General features: G+C 42.7%; 1 long non-coding RNA gene across 3 annotated transcripts in view; it reads right to left on the minus strand.

The window, feature by feature from the left end:
• Nucleotides 1-20,046, minus strand: part of LOC147999478 (uncharacterized) — a 121,781-nt gene that overhangs the window by 12,358 nt on the left and 89,377 nt on the right. Inside the window, exons 4-6 of one of the 3 annotated variants that reach the window (XR_015643635.1) lie at nucleotides 11,200-11,475; nucleotides 10,206-10,355; nucleotides 9,545-9,770 (exon numbers count right to left, since the gene is read on the minus strand). This is a non-coding gene — a long non-coding RNA (uncharacterized LOC147999478). Of the gene's footprint in view, nucleotides 1-249; nucleotides 422-2,266; nucleotides 2,737-9,544; nucleotides 9,771-10,205; nucleotides 10,356-11,199; nucleotides 11,476-20,046 lie in introns of those variants that run through there. The other 2 variants (XR_015643634.1, XR_015643633.1) reach the window with 2 other exon arrangements.

The raw sequence follows: 20,046 nt of genomic DNA on the forward strand, positions 1-20,046 counted from the left end.
TAGAGGATAATATTCATGGTTTTGGAGTCTCCTAGCACTCATCATGAGCCTGTGCTACAGAGAAAGCTGGAGAGAATGGAAACACAGTCAGGTTTCACTTTAAAGTAAGAATCTGGGGTTCATTATGAATGGAGTACTGAGGTACTTAGCAGCATGGTGACACATCAGGACAATCCAGGAGCTGTCACATCTGTAAGCTAATTCTCTTCTCGCCAAAATGGCATCCTCCAAGATGATGACTCTACTCACCAAGACTGGCTTTTCAAAAAGAAAAGAATGGTGTGGGTTGACATCTATAGCAGAGACAGAAGGTCTGGGCTTTCACCATAGGACAGTTTTTGCACAGGAAAGGCCAATGGTGTCTGGCATCTAGACCCATTCACTTCATTTCTTCCAGAGTTGTAGGAGAGTCAACATATACCTAGGTATGCAGTTCAGTTACAGCAAGCATTATTTACAGCAGACTAACTGGTAGAGTGAAGATGTAATCAGTAATCTTTCAAATGTTTAGTGAATGCTATTACACTCCAATGTACACATGAAGTCTACCCATGTTCATATAGTGCACTTTTCATGTCAAAGAAAATTGCCATCAATCACGACCAACATGGTACCAGGTTCATAGAGAATAGAAGCTTGTGGGAAAGAGAACTTCCACCAATATAGTAAATGTTTCATTAAGGATAGGGACCTGTATTAATCAGGGTGTTTAGGAGATACTATGGGAAATGAAAAGAAGGTTGAAGAAGGCTGTGGTGAGGCTCTCACTCTGTGTGACAACATGCTAACTGGAAACAACCTTCCTCCTGGCCAAAGAATACGTCAAAAGATGATGGGCCAGTGTCACCATGATATTCAGGAAACACCTGGTGCTTGAGAGAAATAGAAGCAATAGAGGAGAGAGAATAATAGGTTTTAAAAGAATTGTCTCACATCGTAGTATGGGCTGGCCAGTCTGAAAGCTGCAGGACAGGTTAGCAGGCAGGAGACACAGAGGAAAATTAATATCATAGGATAACTCATAGTCCAGCCTAAAGGAAGAATTGTTTCTTCCTGGGGCCTGTGAATCTTCTTAAACTCTTCAACTGATTGCATGAGTCCCATCACCTTAGGGAAGATGAGTGTTTTTCAAAAAGTCTGCAGACTACAATTCAATCTCACCTAATAAAACATACCTTCACTCTAAATTAGAATGGTATTTACCCAAACCTTACGTACTGGGGCCCAGTCAAGTTGACACATAAAATCAATTATCAGAGGTTTTATCCATGCTAAGAACAGGGTGTTATGCAAGCACATAAAACAGGGCCATAAGCTAATCTGAAGGTGCTTTAGTGAGCTTTCCAAATGGCCCTAAGTAACTTATGACCCTAGCTGTCCTACCTTTCTTCCTTGGAATAGGGATTGACCTTATGGCTTGCCTCAAAGAATGAAGATGAGGTAAAGGTGGTAGGCTCTTACCCATGTGGGGAAGTTACAAAGAGTCTGACTTCCATCTGGCTCACGGACTCTTCCTTCCTGCCTTTTTGCCTCACACTCACAGACAAAGCAAGCTGCCATGTGGAAGCAGCTCCTAGGATACAGAGCTGAGAGTGACTCTCTGTCCACCAGGCAGAGAACAGAGGTCCCCATAGCAAATGCCTCTGGAGAACAATAGGTTGCTAACAGTCCTCAGAGAAGCTTCCAGTAAAAGACTTGCCTTGGCTTCAGGTGACACTACCAACTCTCAACTAATTGTAATCACTCGCTAAAAACAGAAACCCACAAAATGGAGGACCCAGTGAAGTGGTAGCCTGATTCCTAGTTCAAGGGAGATGTAAATTTACCATGTATATGGTTTCAAGTTGGGGCAGTCTGTCACACAGCAGCTCTTACAATGAGTCCATGCAGTTTTACTGTAGCAATAATATTATATGTGTTGTGAGAGGTACACAGACATATATACAAACACATACTATATATATATATATATATAATTTATATTTTATATAATTTATGTTTTATAGAAATTATATTTTATATATTATATTTTATATAATAAAGACACAGATTATAACATATTAACAAATAATTACATACATTTACATATTATATGTTTTTATGTTATATATCATATTATATATCATAGGTATACTATATATAGGTATATAAAATGAGGATTCTGTCTCCCACAGGGGGAGAGAAAGACCAAATTATGTGAATTATTGGAACTATTTGAGTTTCTGCTCAAATTGAAGACATCAAGGAACTTCTTTAGATTTCATACCTTAGGAGATTCGTGACAGGAACTGGATTTTCTCATTTCTGTGTCCCAGTGTCAGGAGCGTAGTAGTAGGATTAATACCTCTCCTATAAAACTACCAGTCAAGGGCCAAGTGAGTGAGGACAACCCAGGAGGGACCCAGGCTCTGTGACTACGTTAACAGTCATATTTAGATCAGGTGAAAACGGGGCAGGGACAGCCTCCAGGTTGTTTGGGGGCAGTCCTCTGCTTGGCCTGACAGAGGATCCAGGACATGCTGGATCTTAAGCATGATGTGTGACTAAAAATCACAAGTCAGGGGCACCCCAACCCGAATCATCTGTCTAGAGTAACTGACTCTGCATTTCGCATTGTGAGAGGTTGTTGTGGATGGGAGTTAGGATGGGTACAAAGAGCTCACAGCTGAGCAGGTCACTGGACAATGTGCTCATCGGGTGCCAGGGCTTTCCTGCTGATGTAGAACTCTGTCATTCACAAAGGGCCCTGGTCAGGAATGTGTCGTTGTTGTGTGACTCATATGCTTCTGGAATCTCCAGTAGGCTCCATCTCCCCAATGGACCTGAACATAGATGATAGATAGATAGATAGATAGATAGATAGATAGATAGATAGATAGATAGATAGATAGACAGACAGATATTAAGTCATAATGGTTAAGTCCTAATCTAATAAACTTGGGACCATATAAAAGGGAAAAATAAATTCATTCCACCCAAATATGTGACTACTCAGCAAGAAGGCCAATATATAATATGTTAGATATCAAGTGTCAGATACTGTGAGAAAACAAATGATTAATTATTATGCTACACTACGGTGACGTAATTTGTTAGGGTAGTCACACTGACTGAAATGGCAGTACTCTCACTTTCCAAGTGTGCAGTATATCCCTGGAACTAAGTTTTGAAGCCCAAGTTTCAGAGCCCTAATGCGTGATCATGAGCTTCTGGGATGCTGTTAGAAATGCAGACACCCAGGCTCTCCCCTGACCTGCCCCACGACAAAATGAGAAAGTCAGAGAAGCAGTAATCAGTGAATGTGATTCGAGTTCAAAGATAACTACATTAGAAGGTCATGCAAAAACCTCAATGGTAGGTGCCCTAGTTAGAATTAACTCCCGACTTAAAACAGTCCACAGTCACCTGACAGAAAGAGTCTCGACTGAGTAATTGTGCTTATTAGGCGTGTCTGTGAATATGTCTGTGAGAGATTGCATTGACTATTAATTGAGTAAGAGTACCTAGCTTACTGTGGGTAGCATCATCCTTACACATGTGGTTCTTGTCTGTACAATGAAGCTAGCTAGCTGAGCATGAACCAGACTGAGGCAGGGGATGAGCGTCAAGCAACATTCCTCCATGGTTTCTGCTTCAAGTTCAATGGTAAATTCTTGCCCTGGCTTCGCTCAATAACGAACTCTGACCTGAAAATACAAGACAAAATTAACCCTTTCCTTCATCAAGTAACTTTTGGTCGCACCATTAGTCACAGAAACGGAATAAAACTATCCTGGTGGATAATTATTAGAGAGCCGTGGTCAAATGGATACGTGAAGGCTAAACTGAGATATTTTTATTCAAACTTAGGAGGGCTTGGGGTTTGGTGAGTGGTTAAATGTACTATATAGGTATGGGGATGATTTCAGGCTAGCTCAGATAGATTTGAACTAGGTATGTGGGTAAGTGGGTTTAATCAAGACATCCACATGAGTTCCCTGGGATGCAGGAAATTAAATGGTATAGCCAGGATCATCCAGGACAGACAAAGACAGTAAATCAACCAACAGTAGAATTTTGGAAATAAATGATTGGCAAGGATGAGGATAATTGTCCTGAACTGAATCGTTTCCAAATGTCATGTGTTGAAGCCCTGGACGACAATGTATTTGTCTCAGGGTAGGGGACTTTAGGAGGATTTTGAGATACCAAATGGAGTCATAATGGTTAAGTCCTCATCTAATAAACCTGTGACCACAACCTAACGACTCTCTTTCCACCACCCAAATATGTGATCACCCAACAAGAAGGCAGACATCTGCAAATTCACAAGAAAGCCCTTTCTAGAACCAAGCTCCGATGGCTCTTTAATCGTAGACATCAAGCTTCAGATACTGTTGGAAAATAAATGAGTGTTAGTGAGCTAGTCCACAGTGGTGTGATCCTAGAGTAGTCACACTGACTGAAATGGCAGTGGCCTCACTTCTCAAGGGTTCCCCCAGTGCTAAACACAACACTCTCTAGAGTTCCTCTCAGACAACCCTATAACACAGAGACAGATGCTATGGTTATACTCGACTGAGAAATAAGTAGGCTAAAACCTTCTCTAAGTTTGCACAGCAGGATTAGTGGGCCGTTTCTGTGTACAGTGGATTCTTTGAGACCGACACTGACTACTGATGTCTGGGTCCAACAACCAGGAGTGGTTAGAGTGATGTTGAGCTTAATACTGGAGTATTTAGAAGTCCATGGCTGAGGGATCTCTGTGATATAATCACTTGCTAAATGTATGAATAGATAGATACCAGCCTCTCCACACAACATACAATTCAGGTACCATGGTGTACATCCCCTTAGCCAGAAAGCAGATCTCAAGCTGACTTGACCATCTGCCTTCCAGGACTGTTCGATACTAGCAGGATGTCCACAGCGGGAGCTGCTGAGGGCGTGTACTGCACCAGTCACACGTGCACAGCAAATCAAGGATGGAATTAGACTAAAAATGTTCAACTTAACAGTAGAAGCTGGGCTCTGGGCATAATGGAACATACATGCCTTTCATTGTAACACTCTTGTCAGTTCAAGGCCTACAGCCTGGTCTACATAGCGAGTTCCAGGACAGACAGTGCTACATAGGATGTGCCAGCCCCACAGAGACTTGATGTGCCAGGGTAGGGGGATACCCAGGGCCCCCACCCTCTCAGAGGAGAAGGGGAGGGGCAAGGGGGAAAGATTGTGGGAGGGAGTGACCAGGAGGGGGACAGAGAGCAGGATGTAAAGTAAATAAATAAACACACACACAAATAAACAATAATATAAAACAAAAATAAACATGCATAAAGAGTAGAAGTTGGTACCAGGATTCCATAAGAGATCACCCAGGTCCTGGGCTCAGAAGTGAAAGACTCTGAAGCAGAAGGGATACAGGCCGATGTTTCTTCTCTGGTAGAAAAACTCCCCCAGAAGCACTAGGCATTAGATGAGATCTATTTACCATGTGAAAGTCAGTCCCGTGACTTCTGTGGATATATAAGCTGGTCACTACAACAGGAGAGAGAGAGAGAAAAAAAAATCCATCAAATGACAAGCCATCAGCAGTGATCTTCCTCTTAAGATGCCTGAGATGCATCTGGACCTGTGGTTTCACACCATTGATTCTAGAGCTGAGCAGATTAAGAAGCATTATGTGGCTGGATCAGGGAGAAAAAAACTCTGAGCCAAAGTGAGAAATACCCTACGAGTTTGTCGGATGTGATCCAGGAGCAATCAACCCCATGTATGAAACGAAGAAATGAAAAGCAGAAGTCAAGGGTCTATTTATAGTTTTTTTTAAGCATCCCCTCTCAATTATTCAATAACTCTGCAGTCTAATTTGGGAGTTCCAAGAAGTGGGAACATTTCCTCTCCATCTCTGTTTCCTGGAGACCACAGCAGTCCCCAGAACACTGTTGTGTGACTTACCTTGGAAGCCAAAGCATGCAAAGATTTGTGTACTGAGAATACAAAGCAACTTGGTCAAAAGGACTCAAGAACATATCCAGAATAGCATTTGGCTCAACGATAGAACTTAGTCTGATTGTATCTCCAATTCTTCCTAAGCCATTTGGTCCTGACCCGGGGTGTGAGCTGGTGTTCGTGCAGCTAAAGGCAGGAAATGTTAACACTCAAGAGAAACAGCCTGCAGGAAGAGATGCATCATGGGTGGAGAGACGGATGCCTCGGTGATTCAGAGCACTTGCTGTTCTTGCAGAGAACTGGAGTCTGGTTGCCAGCACCCACACAACACCTCACAATGGTCTGCGACTCCAGTTCCAGTGGATCTGTTGCCTTCTTCTGGCCTCCCCTGGTACCACACACACAAGGTACACATACATACATGCAGATAAAACACTCACATACATAAAAATTAATGCAGGCAAAATTGGAGAAATAAATAGCTTGTTAGTGATGGAAAATAGGGAGAGAAGATGGAAACCTTTTAGACAACGCCAGTTTTATTTCTAATTATTTTCAGAACAATAGATCCAAAAGGTGGATGATATCCTTTAATGGTGTGCCATATTACATCAAATATTATATCATTCTGTGTTCTACCATATATATATATATATATATCTCACGAGCCAGCACATACTACCATTTCCTCCTTTCTAGTAAAATGAAATACATTCTGTTCCTCCTTCCTCTGAATTTCTATTTTATGTTTGTTACTTATACTTTGAAGTCTTCGTATAGAAAATGCATCTTGATTATATACTCTCCTCAGTCCCCTTCAAGCTCCCCTCCCTCAGGACTCCTGACACCACTTCCTCTCAATTTCGCATCCTTCCTTTCTTCTTTCTTTTTTTCCCCCCACCTACTAGTACAATTAGTTCAACCCAGATGCCACAGATGTGGGGTCATTCACTGGAGCATGAGTAGCCAACCAAATACAGGAACCCCAAAGAAAAGTCACTCCCCCTCCTTCAGCAAACATCGACAAGTAATAGGTGCTGATCTAAGGGTGGGGGCCTCAGGAGCCACTCCCCTTGACATGCCGGAATGGCTAAAGGTTTTAATACTGAGCAGGTCACCACCCTGCTGTAAGTTCACGTATCCATGAATATCCACGGTACGTCTGCCCAGAGGACGGCCTTTCACAGCCTGTTTCTTCTTTTAAGATAGACATTTTAAAAATTCTCATCAGATTTCTCAGATAATACTTTTGGCTACTTGGCTTATGTGATGAGAAGCCCAAACAACTCAGGAAATATACCCATGTGGTAATTATTTGTAATAGGCGGGGCCGACTCAAGATTTTATTCAGACATGGCCACACTTTGTTAAAATGGCATAAGGTTCTTTCCTATCAAAATCAATAAACTGGCAAGGAAGGTACATTGAGTCTGCCAGCCTTCAGGTGCCTTTGTGTGTGACTATTTTGAAAGAATCACTTATTTGATGGAATTGGAGGCTCTCTAAAGTCATATATTAATTTCCAAATTACAGCAAAAATATCACTTTTAAATATCCCTAATTATTATTCACTATATTGGGCTTGCAAAACTTTTCCAGGTAGTTAAACTCATTGATGACATTGCCTTCAAATAGCACGATCAGAACCACACTGCAACACCAGATCATAGACTATGGCACCTCATTTGGTGCTGTTGGCTTTGGACTTCTTCAAGAAACAAAGACAGAAACTTTTGGGTTGCTGTTCAACATGCTTTGATTTCTTTCATTTAATTTAACTTAATTTTTCTTTTTAATTTCCTTTTTAGAAAAAAGAAAGAAAGTTGATGTCATGAGAGTGGAGTGAATGAGGGAGATATTGAAAATCAAGGACAGCAGTTGAGGCGATGACGCCATTAGCGAGGAGCTCACAGAAAAAGCATGAGGATGCAACTTCCGGGCTCAGGGCCCTTATAAAACACCAGAGACAGACGAGATGGTACGTGATTCTAATCCGGAGGGAAAAGGTAGACGCACCAGCCAGAATGGCCACAGACCAGTGAGAGACCCTGTCTCAAAAATAAATAACTAGATAGATAGATGAATGGATGGATAGATAGATAGATAGATAGATAGATAGATAGATAGATAGATAGATAATTAGACAGTCTCATAAGGAATCCTACTGAACATTGATCTCTCTCTCTCTCTTTCTCTCTCATCACAGAGAGAGAGAGAAAGAGAGTGAGAATAAAAAAACTATGGAAAATATGAAAATAGATATGTTGGAAAACACAGTCTGGGTTGTTTCCCTGAAGGCTCTCTGGAGGAACCACAACAGGCAATGAATGATAAATTTTAAATGGGGGCCATTAAGCGCTGAAACACGCAATGAGATTTCACAAGACCTGCTGGATGAGGAAAGTACCAAGCCTCCCCGGGAAGCTGCTTCCTAAGACAACCTGGCACATCCAGGAAACACCTGCAAACATCCCCAGTCCTGAAAGGAAAATTTATGGCTATTTTTCCACAAGGTCATTGAGATCTGAGCCACCCCTCTGATAAGCCAATGACAATCAGTTCACTATGAGGATCCCACGGGCGAAAGGATAATTCAGACAGAGGGCGTACCATCAAGCAGCTAGCTTTGTCCTGGAAACTAGGGTTTGAGTATTTGACTCACGCATCCATCCTTCATCCATGACCCACCTTAACATGTGATGACCCTCCCATATACTCCTCAGATGTCACTTTTAATACTAAAGCTCTCCCCAAGTCATCTTCCTCAATATCCATTTTCCTCATATGTTAGCTAAACTATCACCAGAGACCTACATCTTGCCAAACCTGATGACACTCACCTTTGGTCAAACATAAGTCTTCATTTGCTCTGCTGGATAACTTACTTCCTCCGATAGCACTTTCCACTTTTATTTATTTATTTATTTATTTATTTTTACACCCACGTCTACCTCACTTTATATCACCAGTAAGGTCTTTTCCTCCAACTCAATCCTTCTCACAATGGCCTTGATGTCTTCCTATGGTGGTTTATTAGAAATCTCAGTGGTAATGTGATCTGAAGAAACTCACTGTACCCCTCCTGTCCAATCATGGCCTTGTCTTGTTTCTTCCGTATCAATGGGAACACTGTCTGCCCTACTACTCGGCCCCCAGTCAGTCACCCTGACATCTTTCCTTTTGGAACCCAGCCACAACACCATGCCTAGACTTTATCTGGAATCTAACTTTCCCAAAATCCTTGCTCACCGTCCCATTCTCTCTCCCAGTTCTCTTCCACAGTAACAACTCTGGTCCATGGTCCAAACCGTTCACAACAACAATTTCAAAGGCATCACTTAGATCCTATTACTGGAGACTCTAGTCCTGTGGCTTCCTACTGGAGTCAGAATAAAACTCTTGTTGACTGATGGACTGACAGACTGGCAGACTGACTGGCTTACTGATTGTAACTGGCTGCCTGACCCCTGGCTTGTGTACTTGTTTGTTAGTCCAGGCCATCCTGTGGACTGGTTCATCAAATTTTAGCTAGACATTAGAATCAAATGAAGAACTAAATGTCAAAGACCTGGTGTTCATTTAAACCATAGAAATCAGGATTCATTCTTACCCCAGATTTTATTTTTCTTCTTCTTCTTCTTCTTCTTCTTCTTCTTCTTCTTCTTCTTCTTCTTCTTCTTCTTCTTCTTCTTCTTCTTCTTCTTCTTCTTCTTCTTCTTCTTCTTCTTCTTCCCCCTCCTCCTCCTCCTCTTCCTCCTCCTCCTCCTCCTCCTCCTCCTTCTTCTTCTCCTTCTTCATCATCATCATAGTTTGCTTCTGTTTGTGCATTTGTACTTCTGTGAGTGTAGATACAGAGTACAAAAAAGAGTGTTGGACCCCCAGGGGCTGGCATCATAAGTGATTGTGGACTGCCCTCCATGGGTGCCAAGAACAAAACTCAAGTCCTCTTCAAGAGCAGAAAGGGCTCTTAACCACTGAGCAATCTCTCCAGTTCCTAAATTGGAATTGCTATGAAATCGAACTGAGAATCTGTATTTTTAAGCTCGCCCACATATTAGTATTAAAAGCTGTAGTTGGGAACTCTTGGCCCTGGAGGTACACAGAGACATACACATAGACATCCCTCTTCAGTCATGCAACATGCAGAACACTTGTCACCTTTCCAGAAATATTTCCTGGCTACTTAATCCAAGGGTTTCCCCAGATTCTCTGCCACCTGTTGATTTATAGCCCATTATTGGTGTTTCCTTATAGCATATATTATTGCCTGCCTTTGTTTTGTTTCTTTCCTTGTTGGAGTGTGTCCTAGAACCAAAGACGAAGATGAAAGGGTTGAAACTTTGTTTCTTCTCCATTTCTATCTCTAACCATTTTGTCAGTTTGCTGGATGCAACTGGGGAATTCAAGTCTGGCTGTGTTCCCTGGTGAAAAGAGATGCAAGTTAGTCATTTAACATCTTGTCACATTGGCTGGAAAAGATGTAGCATTTGAGGCATCTAAGGGAAGGGTTGCTAGTTCTACCCCCTGGAGGAAGACAAAAAAACAGGAAAAGGAGATTAGGTGAAAATTCAGGGGTAAAGGGGAAACTATAGGGAGGCAGAGGTCTCCAAATGGGAGGTTTTTGGTGCTTGGGTCAGAGTCTGAGGATCTAATATGCTCTAAAAGGTTAAAATAGTTCAAGTGTCAGTGGGAAGCCTGAAAGAAATGCTCTCACCATGCCATGCCCATGAAAGACAGGGCTGGGGAAAAACAAGGACATAGGAGAAACTGCTTTACCATGTCAGAGGGGTTGGGGGGGTCTCGTTTGCATATCAGAAGGTTCATTTGGCTAAAGTATGGAGGCGGAGGCAGGGTTGACAACTGGGCAAGACTTAGGGACCCTGGTGACCAGCAACAAATTGCAGTCATCTAAAGGAGCTATACATGGTAAAATTTTTAAATGACAACAAGGGAAACCCATACACCATGCCTATTAGACAGATTATTCTGTGTAATTAATTCTTGAAAATTGGATTAGCAGTTTGATGGTTCCTTCAAGCACCCGTCAAGGACTCTGGGTTTCTGAGTGGTCACATGTGAGTTTGGGGCACTTATATTTATATTTTTGCAAAGCCTTACATTTACCCTGGCCTGTCACATGAAAACTACTGACACTCAAATTCTAATGGAGCAGAGTGAAATGAGAGTTTATTATTTCGTAGAACCTAGTCTGGGATGAGCAAACAAACAGGGCAAGAGGCTAGCAACACAAAGTGTAGTCCTCACCTCAAGAGGTTTAGGAGAGTTTATCCTCTAGCCAAAAGGAGTGACCAGGGTCCAAGCACATGGCTTCAGATTGCCCTAAATATCATGTCCCCGTTTAGTAATGTTTTCACGAATCTTTTTATAGTCCCAGAATAAAGGGAAGTCACAAACGAAGATCCTTTCAAATTCATCAGTGGAACCATCCCATTCTTCAGACACTGAGCAGGAATGGGAGTCAGCCAGTAGAGAAGACAACGATGAATAATTACAGACAGGAAAAGCGAAGGGTAAGAATGTCTGCAGAAGAGAAGGCACAATCAGGGACTTCTGCTGGAGGCCCACCTTCATGGAGGAATACAATAGACATGAATACATTTCAACATTTGGGTTATATTTAGAAAATCAGGTCGGTCCTAATTTTACACCATTGAAATACTACATGTAGTGCATCCCAAAGGTAAGCATTCAATGACTGTTTTGTGGGAAGGAAGTCATTATTAAATGAAAAGAACACAGGACAGAGAGAGAGAGAGAGAGAGAGAGAGAGAGAGAGAGAGAGAGAGAGAGAGAGAGAGAGAAGAAGGAAGAGGAGGAGGAGGAAGAGGAAGAGGAGGAGGAGGAGGAGGAGGAAAAGAGAAAGAGAGAAACAGAGAGAAACAGAGAGAGAGAGAGAGAGAGAGAAGAAGGAAGAGGAGGAGGAGGAAGAGGAAGAGGAGGAGGAGGAGGAGGAAAAGAGAAAGAGAGAAACAGAGAGAGAGAGAGAGAGAGAGAGAGAGAGAGAGAGAGAGAGAGAGACAGAATCTTCTCCATCCCTGTTGGTTGCTCCCGGGAATTTAGCACACTGGGGATTTGTGTAGCTCCCAAACCATTCTCATCCCAGGTGGAAAGGCATCCCTGAGGTAAATTATACAGAATCTAGATGGAAGTGATGAATTTCAGTGAGATGGTCCCCAATCAGTTCACTCTCATGTATCTTGAATAACCATTACCCTTTGTGACACAGTACCTAAGGGCATGGAAAAGCAGGTCTAAGTTTATGTTCAAGGGTTAGGGCAGACTTTGTAAGAGCTTCTCTGTATCTCCATGTACCCTTAACTCTCTACTTCGTGAGGAGCTCTGGGTATAGTGTGTATGTAGCATGGTGACCGTGGTCAGCAGTACTGTGCTACGTAGCTTGCACTTTAAGAAGAAAGCAGATTTTAAATACTGTCACCCTCACCCTCTCCATACACACACGTACACAAATGAGAAATGTGGTTGTCTACGGTGTACTTCTGTGAGGTTTTTACTCCACAGTATATGTGGACATCCGACCATCATATTGCCCACCACGAATACCAACCTTCCTACTTGTCCACCATACCTCCATAATCTCCCCCAAAGATAAACAGAACTACGTGCCAGTTTTCACCGTCCAGCAAACAAAAGCCACATTGGAGGCCAGCCACGTGGTCATGCCACCAGCTCACTCTCTCACAGTTTTCAGCGGGGCCACCATTCTCAATAGCCCCTTTGTTGCCCATCTCAGCCCCCGTGGGGTTACCAGGGGGCTCTCTGTGCTCAATGGACTCCCTCTCTGCCATTGTCTCCTGATATCAGTTCATGGTCTCAAGGATATAAACTGCCTGGCCATTCGTCATAATGTCTAGCAGACCCTGAACCTTACTTTCCACGCAGAGTTTATTGGCCTTTGTGATGGGGACAAAGGGAGGCTTGTTGAAGCTGGACACAAAAGGCAAACACAATGTATGGATTTGAATAACACGCAGGCGGGGGAAGAGCAGCAGCCACACAAATGGCCACGCTATTAACCAGAACAAGGGCCCTTCCCCCCTGCTCTCCCAGCTTTACCAAGCATTAGTTGGCCTGACATATTCTTTAAACTTTTTTTTTCCAAGCAGGCAAGTATCCCGACATAGCAGGAGCACGTTAGCCCAGAGGAGTCTGTCTGTAGGAAACAGATTTTTAAGCAGGTTTGTTTATGGGCACACATGTGTGAGTTCTGTATGAGGCAGAAAACTATGCTCTGAGGGGCAGAATGGGTGTGTTCAGAGACGGTCATTGGAGTTTGTTCACGTGTGTCTGTGGCTGAGTGTCCGTGGATCTCTGTGTGAATGCGTGCAGTCATGAACAGCTGTGTAGATGACTGCATGTTTGTGTTTTAAAACGCTTATGATAAGCATACTTACTATAAGTGTACATAGTTAGTATAGGTGCTTACCAAAAATTGTGGAAGCGTGCGAGTGTATGTGTGTGGTGAGGACATTCATATGTACGTTTTTGCTTTTGGCAGAGTTTGCTAGTGTACCCATGTAGGAGTATTCACACGCATGTGGGCGATGCAAGAATATTTGGATGTGTGAGCATGGGACATCTGTGTTTGTACGTGTGTACATACTAGAGTATAGCTGTACAGATGGCAGTATGCATGCTTGAATTTTTATATGTATGAACTCGTGCTTGCCATAATACCTGCTCTTATCACAAGTTGGTTAAACCCTCTACATGGGAACTCTGGCCCAAAGGCAGAATGCTCTCATCCCCGCCGTGACTGATATTCTGCCTGTTGGAGTGGTAGACACCCCCCTTGGGACCACAGGGGACCACAAAAAAGTACCTGCAAGGTACTTTTGTTTTAACAAAGGTGGCTCTGGCGACTTGCAGACAGCTCTGATCTGTGATCTGACCAAACTCTCTCCCTCTCACATGTGACAGCTGTCTCATCTCCTGAGACCATCTCGCCAGCTTCCCCTGCAAGTTTTCGGCAGCCCCAACCTCCATCCAAGTTTTCAGCAAACTTCCGAAGAACGTCTCTCCCTTGTCAAAAAGCAGTGATGGAAGCTTCCGAGGCTGCTGCCAAGTCTCGAGCGAAGGCTACACTCACTGAGGCTCCTGCCCCGCCAGCCTTAATCGAAATCCTGCTTCTTCCTTGTCTATCTTTTCTCTGCCCTTCCTCCCCATTCTTATCCTCTCTTTGTTTTCTTTCTGTCCTTCTTTCTCTCCTCCTTCTTTCCTGTTTCTCTCCTCCCCCTCCAAATATAGACACAATCCAAGTATGACTGTCTGCAGGCTGCTTTTTGTGTCTTCCTCCCCTGCACAGCAGGAAGCCCCCTCTGGTGCCCTGTGTAAATACTAACAGCAGCTAATGCATTAGGAACCTCCTCTTATAAGCTGTCATGCTTAAACCCCATTAAGAAAACATGATGTGGTTTAGACAACACAATGATCACATCTTGACCATAGACATGAGTACGTGGCCTTACAGAACAGATGTATCTGTGAGCCTGAACTCTGGATTTCGAAGCGGCTTCTATTTCAACAATGCTGTGAGCATACGCCAAAGTGCTCACCTTCCTTGCCCAGTCCTTTCTGACTGAAGGCGATTTTCCAGACTTTTAGGTTTCTTGGGGTGGTGAATGTTTAATAAGATGTGGACACTTGGCTACACCCATTCTGTAATTCCTGGCTGTAATTCAAAAAACATGCTCCTTCTTGTATCCATCTGTCCATCCAGTTCTTTCACAAGTATTCTAAGCATGTCTTTATGTGCCAAGCACTGCTCTATTATAAACCTGGAGAACAGTGTGTGTGTGTGTGTGTGTGTGTGTGTGTGTGTGTGTGTGTGTGTGTGTGTGTGTGTGTTGGGGAGTGGTGGGTGGGAGGGAGGGAAGGAGGAGCATAAGAACAAATAGAAGCCAGCCATCCTCACAGTCCTGAGCCACCCACCTTGGTTTCAAACATACGAACTGGGGTGAAAATAGGAATTACTTCCGTGTGGCCCTTCCCACATTCTGTGTGCAGGAGGAGATATCTGAGTATGCTGGCTAGTGTAAATTTTGTGCAATTACATTTATGTGGACTTGCAAGTTAAAATTCTTTAGAGGAGAAACTTATTAAGAGAATAATTTACTTTCTTGTGGTACTGGGAGTCAAGCATTGCATATGACTTGAACTATACCCTGATTCTCCACCCCCCACCTTTTAACAATTGAGTCAGGGGGTTGGGGATTTAGCTCAGTGGTAGAGCGCTTGCCTAGCAAGCACAAGGCCCTGGGTTCGGTCCCCAGCTCCAAAAAAAAAAAAAAAAAAAAAAAAAGAAAAAGAAAAAAAAAAGAATTGAGTCAGGTTCTGCAGCTGCACTGTAAATTGTGCTTCCATTTTTTCTTTTAAAATCAGCATTAATTTATATATTTATAGATGTATTTATTTGTGTGAATGTTTTACCAGTAAATATTGATGTGCAGCCCATATATACCTGGTGTCCATGAAGGTCAAAAGAGAGAATGTCAGGTTCTGCTGGGTTCGGAATTATAGATGATTGTGAGCTACCATGTATGTGCCAAGAATTGAACCTGGGTCCTCTGGAAGAGCAGTAAGTGTTATAAACCACTGAGCCCTGTCTACAAGCCTTGTGCTTTCCATTTTAATTATATTTGTTTGCTTGTTTGTTATTTGTTTGTGCTATAAATGGGATATAATATGTAAAATCTGGAGTCCAGAACCTCAGTTCTTAAGAAAACTGATACATAAAAGCCTGCATATCTGGATTCAGATCCCAGAGCTCTGCTAGAGTTGAATTATGTGGGATGTTGCCACGCCCTTGGCTTTAAGACAGAAACGGGGCTTACATTTAGGAAGTAGGACCTGGCTGTATCATAACTGTTAGTGAGCCATCCAATGTTGAATCTCTCTCCTCACTTGTCGGTTAGTCCTAGTAGTGGGAATGAATGAATGAATGAATGAATGAATGAATGAATGAATGAATCAAACAAACAAACAAATTGATTTAAAAAAAAGAAAGGAAAGCATCACCTGAATCTCCCTTAGGTTTTCTCACCTTTTCTTTTGCGCGCTCGCGCACACACACACACACACACACACACACACACACACACACAAACATATTTTGATGATTTTAAAGAGATATTCCCAAGATATGACTTACCAGGTCTAATGCTGGCTACTGCCCATTTTGTATAACTCATGAACAAACCTTGATAGCAACATTTCTAAACAAGGAATCAAACAAAGGGCAGTTATGTTGTAACATGTGTAAAGTAGATGGAATTCAAGCTTCAATGTTCATAAACAGGATTTAACTGAGACACAGATGTAATGGTTGCTTCACATGTCCTGTGGCTGTATGTAGTGACAAGGGCAGAGCTGAAGACTTACGACGTGGCACTCTGTATATAGAGACAAATGTATTGTGTTCAAGTCTTTTGTGGAAAAGTTTGCTAGCCTTTGCTCTATTCCAAAGTTTTATTCCTCCCTATCCCAAGAACTTAAATTTTTCACAATATAAACATCTTCATATTAGTATCATGATGATATACTGGATCACTGTGGGGCTATTAGATTAACTTAAATTTACTCGATGATTTTCTTAAGTCTGTTTCCTAATGTGTTGCTTCTTCTCTTTAACTCTCTCTCTCTCTTCTGTCTAAGGCCATGTTCCCTTATATGTAATATATAGCCGGGAATAATTGAAATATTCAGGTGATAAGACAGAGCAGTTCTTCCTGCGGGCCAAACTGAAACCCCCAACCATCTGCTTAGGGATGCACATCTGGGCTATGAGAGCTTGCTCTTTGGCTGTTATGGAAAGCCTTGGGATGACTCTGGAATTCACTGGTCTTCCTGGGAGGGAAGATGGAACTTGCCTTTAATGTCTGAACTATACTAGTCACCTACTCCCCTGCCCATTTTTTCTCCCAGTTCTACAACTCTTGGTTCAGCCTTCTTGGTCCTGGGTCCATATGGTCGATGATAATACAAGGCTCCATGAAATATGTGTCACTCATATAAAGTGTAGAAAAATCCCTTGTGTCAACTCCCTAAATGAGCCTGTCTCCACCGCCCCACGAATATAAACATTAAGGCTTATGCTGTAAGGAAATGGAAGTGATCCCATAGAAATGAGGAGTGGCTCTCCATCAAATTTATCTCCTTCAACGGCTCATAGTTAGGAAGTTAAAATGCTCTGCTTGACCCTGAACTATGAATGCCAAACTAGTCATAGCAAAGAAAAGTAAACCAACAGGCCAGAAGTTTACGCCATGGCATTCTATAAATTTATGGTACTCCAGAACATGACACCTCATTTTTCCTCATGGCTGGTCACATGACTAAATGAAAAGCCAACACGAAAATGCTGGTGCCCATCTTATCGGTGATAACACCGAAGCTTGAAATAGTAGATAAAGGACTGGAGAGAGAGTTCGGCGGTTGAGCACATTTGGTGCTTTTCGAAAGGACCTGAGTTCTATTCCCAGCTCCCACATCTGCTGGTTCACAACCTCCTCTTAATCCAGAGTACTTGAGACCTCCATAAGCACCTGCACACGGTGCATACACACACAAGCACACACTAAATTTAACACATATACGTGTTAAATTAAAAAAATATGCTAATAAATACACATATTCATTAATGAAAATGAATCTTCAAAAGGAAAGGCAGATAAACACTCACCCCTGTGGGATGGTCCTGAGCTAAATCAATTTTCAGCATTCAATCTATATTCCATGATTCCAGTCAGAGCTTGTTTATCATGATTATAACTGCTTTGTAGCCCTTGGTTTAAAACCCAGAAGAAATTGAACCCATAGGAGTTTGCTTCCTGCTGCCACCCAAATGGCAAGAAGGAGACCAGTCAGACTCAATACATTTGCCTCGAACCTCGATGCTAATCCCCAAACACCATTTCTTCCCCATAATGAGAGCCACCTTCCCTTTAATTAAGATTCCCTTACAAATGTAGACATTTCACTTTTACTAATAATTACTCAGAGAAGAACTTTAGCGATCAGCACTCCATAAATATCCATCCCTCCTCTGTGAAGATCATAACAGTTGCACTGGTCTCTCGTCCTCTAATTTATTATTTATATACTGCCGCAGATAGACAGAGCTCTTTGTGGCAATTAACATGGGCCTTCCAGTCTCCTCTTGTGGAATGAGGCTGGAGACAACCGTTACTACTTCGATCACAATTACTATTAATTGGAGAGCTTTCCTTTCTCTATAAAATATGTACTACCCCAAAGTGAGATAACCCGCCCAAGGAATATCAATTGTACATCCACAGAAGCAAGGGAAAGGCCCTGGATTTAACAAGTCATTTACCCTGTAATTACGGGGTGGGGTCCTCTTAATGGGGCAGAAGACATGTTCCCAGCAGCAAGGGCTCAGATTCTTGGCTCTCCTGTCTTTCCCATGATAGAGAGAACCAGAGGCTGTGAGCAAATGGCCCAATAAGACTCACCAGTATTCTTAGGTAATGCAGTCAGGGATTCCCTTGGCCTACTACGAGACAGTCAGACTTTCTGTCAGTTCATCATCGATTCCACTGTTTTTAAGGTAGAGGTGTGCTAGACATTGTTCTTGAGACTAGGCCCTGGGGTTAACTCGTAAATGTGTCAGAGACCTGGTCTCTTGTGGGGTGATGTCTCAGGGTTTTTAAACACCATAACCAAAATGCAAGTTGGAGAGGAAAAGGTTTGTTGGGCTTACATTTCCAGACCATAGTCCATCATTAGAAGAAGTCAGGACAAGAATTCAAGCAGGAGAGCTCCTCCTGGAGGCAGGAGCTGATGCAGAGGCCATGGAGGGGGTGCTTTTTATTGGCTTGCTCAGATTGTCTTTTTATAGAACCCAGTACTATCAGGCCAGGGAAGGCACTGCCCACAATGGGCTGGGTGCTCCCACATTGATCATTAATTGAGAAAATGTCTTACAGCTGGATCTCATGGAGGCATTTCCTCAACTGAGGGTCCTTCCTCTCTGATGACAGCCAGCACTGGTGATGGTGGACCAATTCAGCTTTGGGTTACAGAAGGAAAGGAACACTCTTGAGAAAACAGACAGCTATGGATGCACAAAGAACTAGCATCCACTGTCAACCTGGACAGGCATAGCCCTGAACTCCTACATATGACGTACGAATTGTTTCAGAGGAAAGGGTCAGAGAGGAACAGCCATGCTGAGGAATATAGACGAGGGTGGCAATGAATATTCGAGATTGTCAAAGTCCATTTGCTGGTTGAGGGAGTTTGAGTTGTAAGCTGAACATGTGTGGAGGATTGGACTGATCCTTCAGTAAATCTCAACCAAGAGAGCCAAGTTGCTCTAATTCCTATTGATGATAAGCACACATGCTTGAGGTTCCAGGGACTCAAGTACCTCTCTATGGTCGATGTCATGGGCTCCTCATTGAAAAAACTGTAACACATTCACCTCCAGATACTCATGACTTAGCTTGTTGCCAGAGCAGCCATGCAAGGCAGATATCTGTGACTAGGATTAAGTCTCAACTGTCAGAGCAAGGATCTGAGGAATAAGAGGAGTGTCTCTCCTTGGATTCTATCTCTCTCTCTCTCTCTCTCTATATATATATATATATATATATATATATTATATATTATGTATATGTGTGTGTGTGCGCGCATGCATATGCGCACGCGCATGTGTGCATGCAAGCATGCATGTGGTATGTGGTGTATGTAATGTTTGTGTGTGAGTACGTGTCTGTGCAGAGACAGCTAGAGGCCAGAGGCTGATATTGACTGGCATTGAGTGACTTTCTTGATTGCTCTCTTCCACATCTTTTGAGCAAAGAGTCTTTCTCTGAATCTGGAGCCAGGCTGCTAACCTGTGACACCCTCATGTCTCCAAATTCACAGAGCTAAAATGATCATATACTTTGCTGTGCTAAAATTTTTACCTGGTTCTGGAGATCTGGGTTGAAGGTCTGAACTCAGATCCTTCTATTCGTGTGCTCATTTAGCAACTGAGTTGTCTCCAAAGTTAAAGAGTTCTTGTATTCTAAAATGAAGACCTTAGACGGAGGTTCAATTTTTTAAACT

Source organism: Rattus norvegicus, chromosome 19 (genome assembly GCF_021556685.1).
Source record: "Rattus norvegicus strain SHRSP/BbbUtx chromosome 19, alternate assembly SHRSP_T2T, whole genome shotgun sequence".
NCBI classification, from domain to species: domain Eukaryota; kingdom Metazoa; phylum Chordata; class Mammalia; order Rodentia; family Muridae; genus Rattus; species Rattus norvegicus.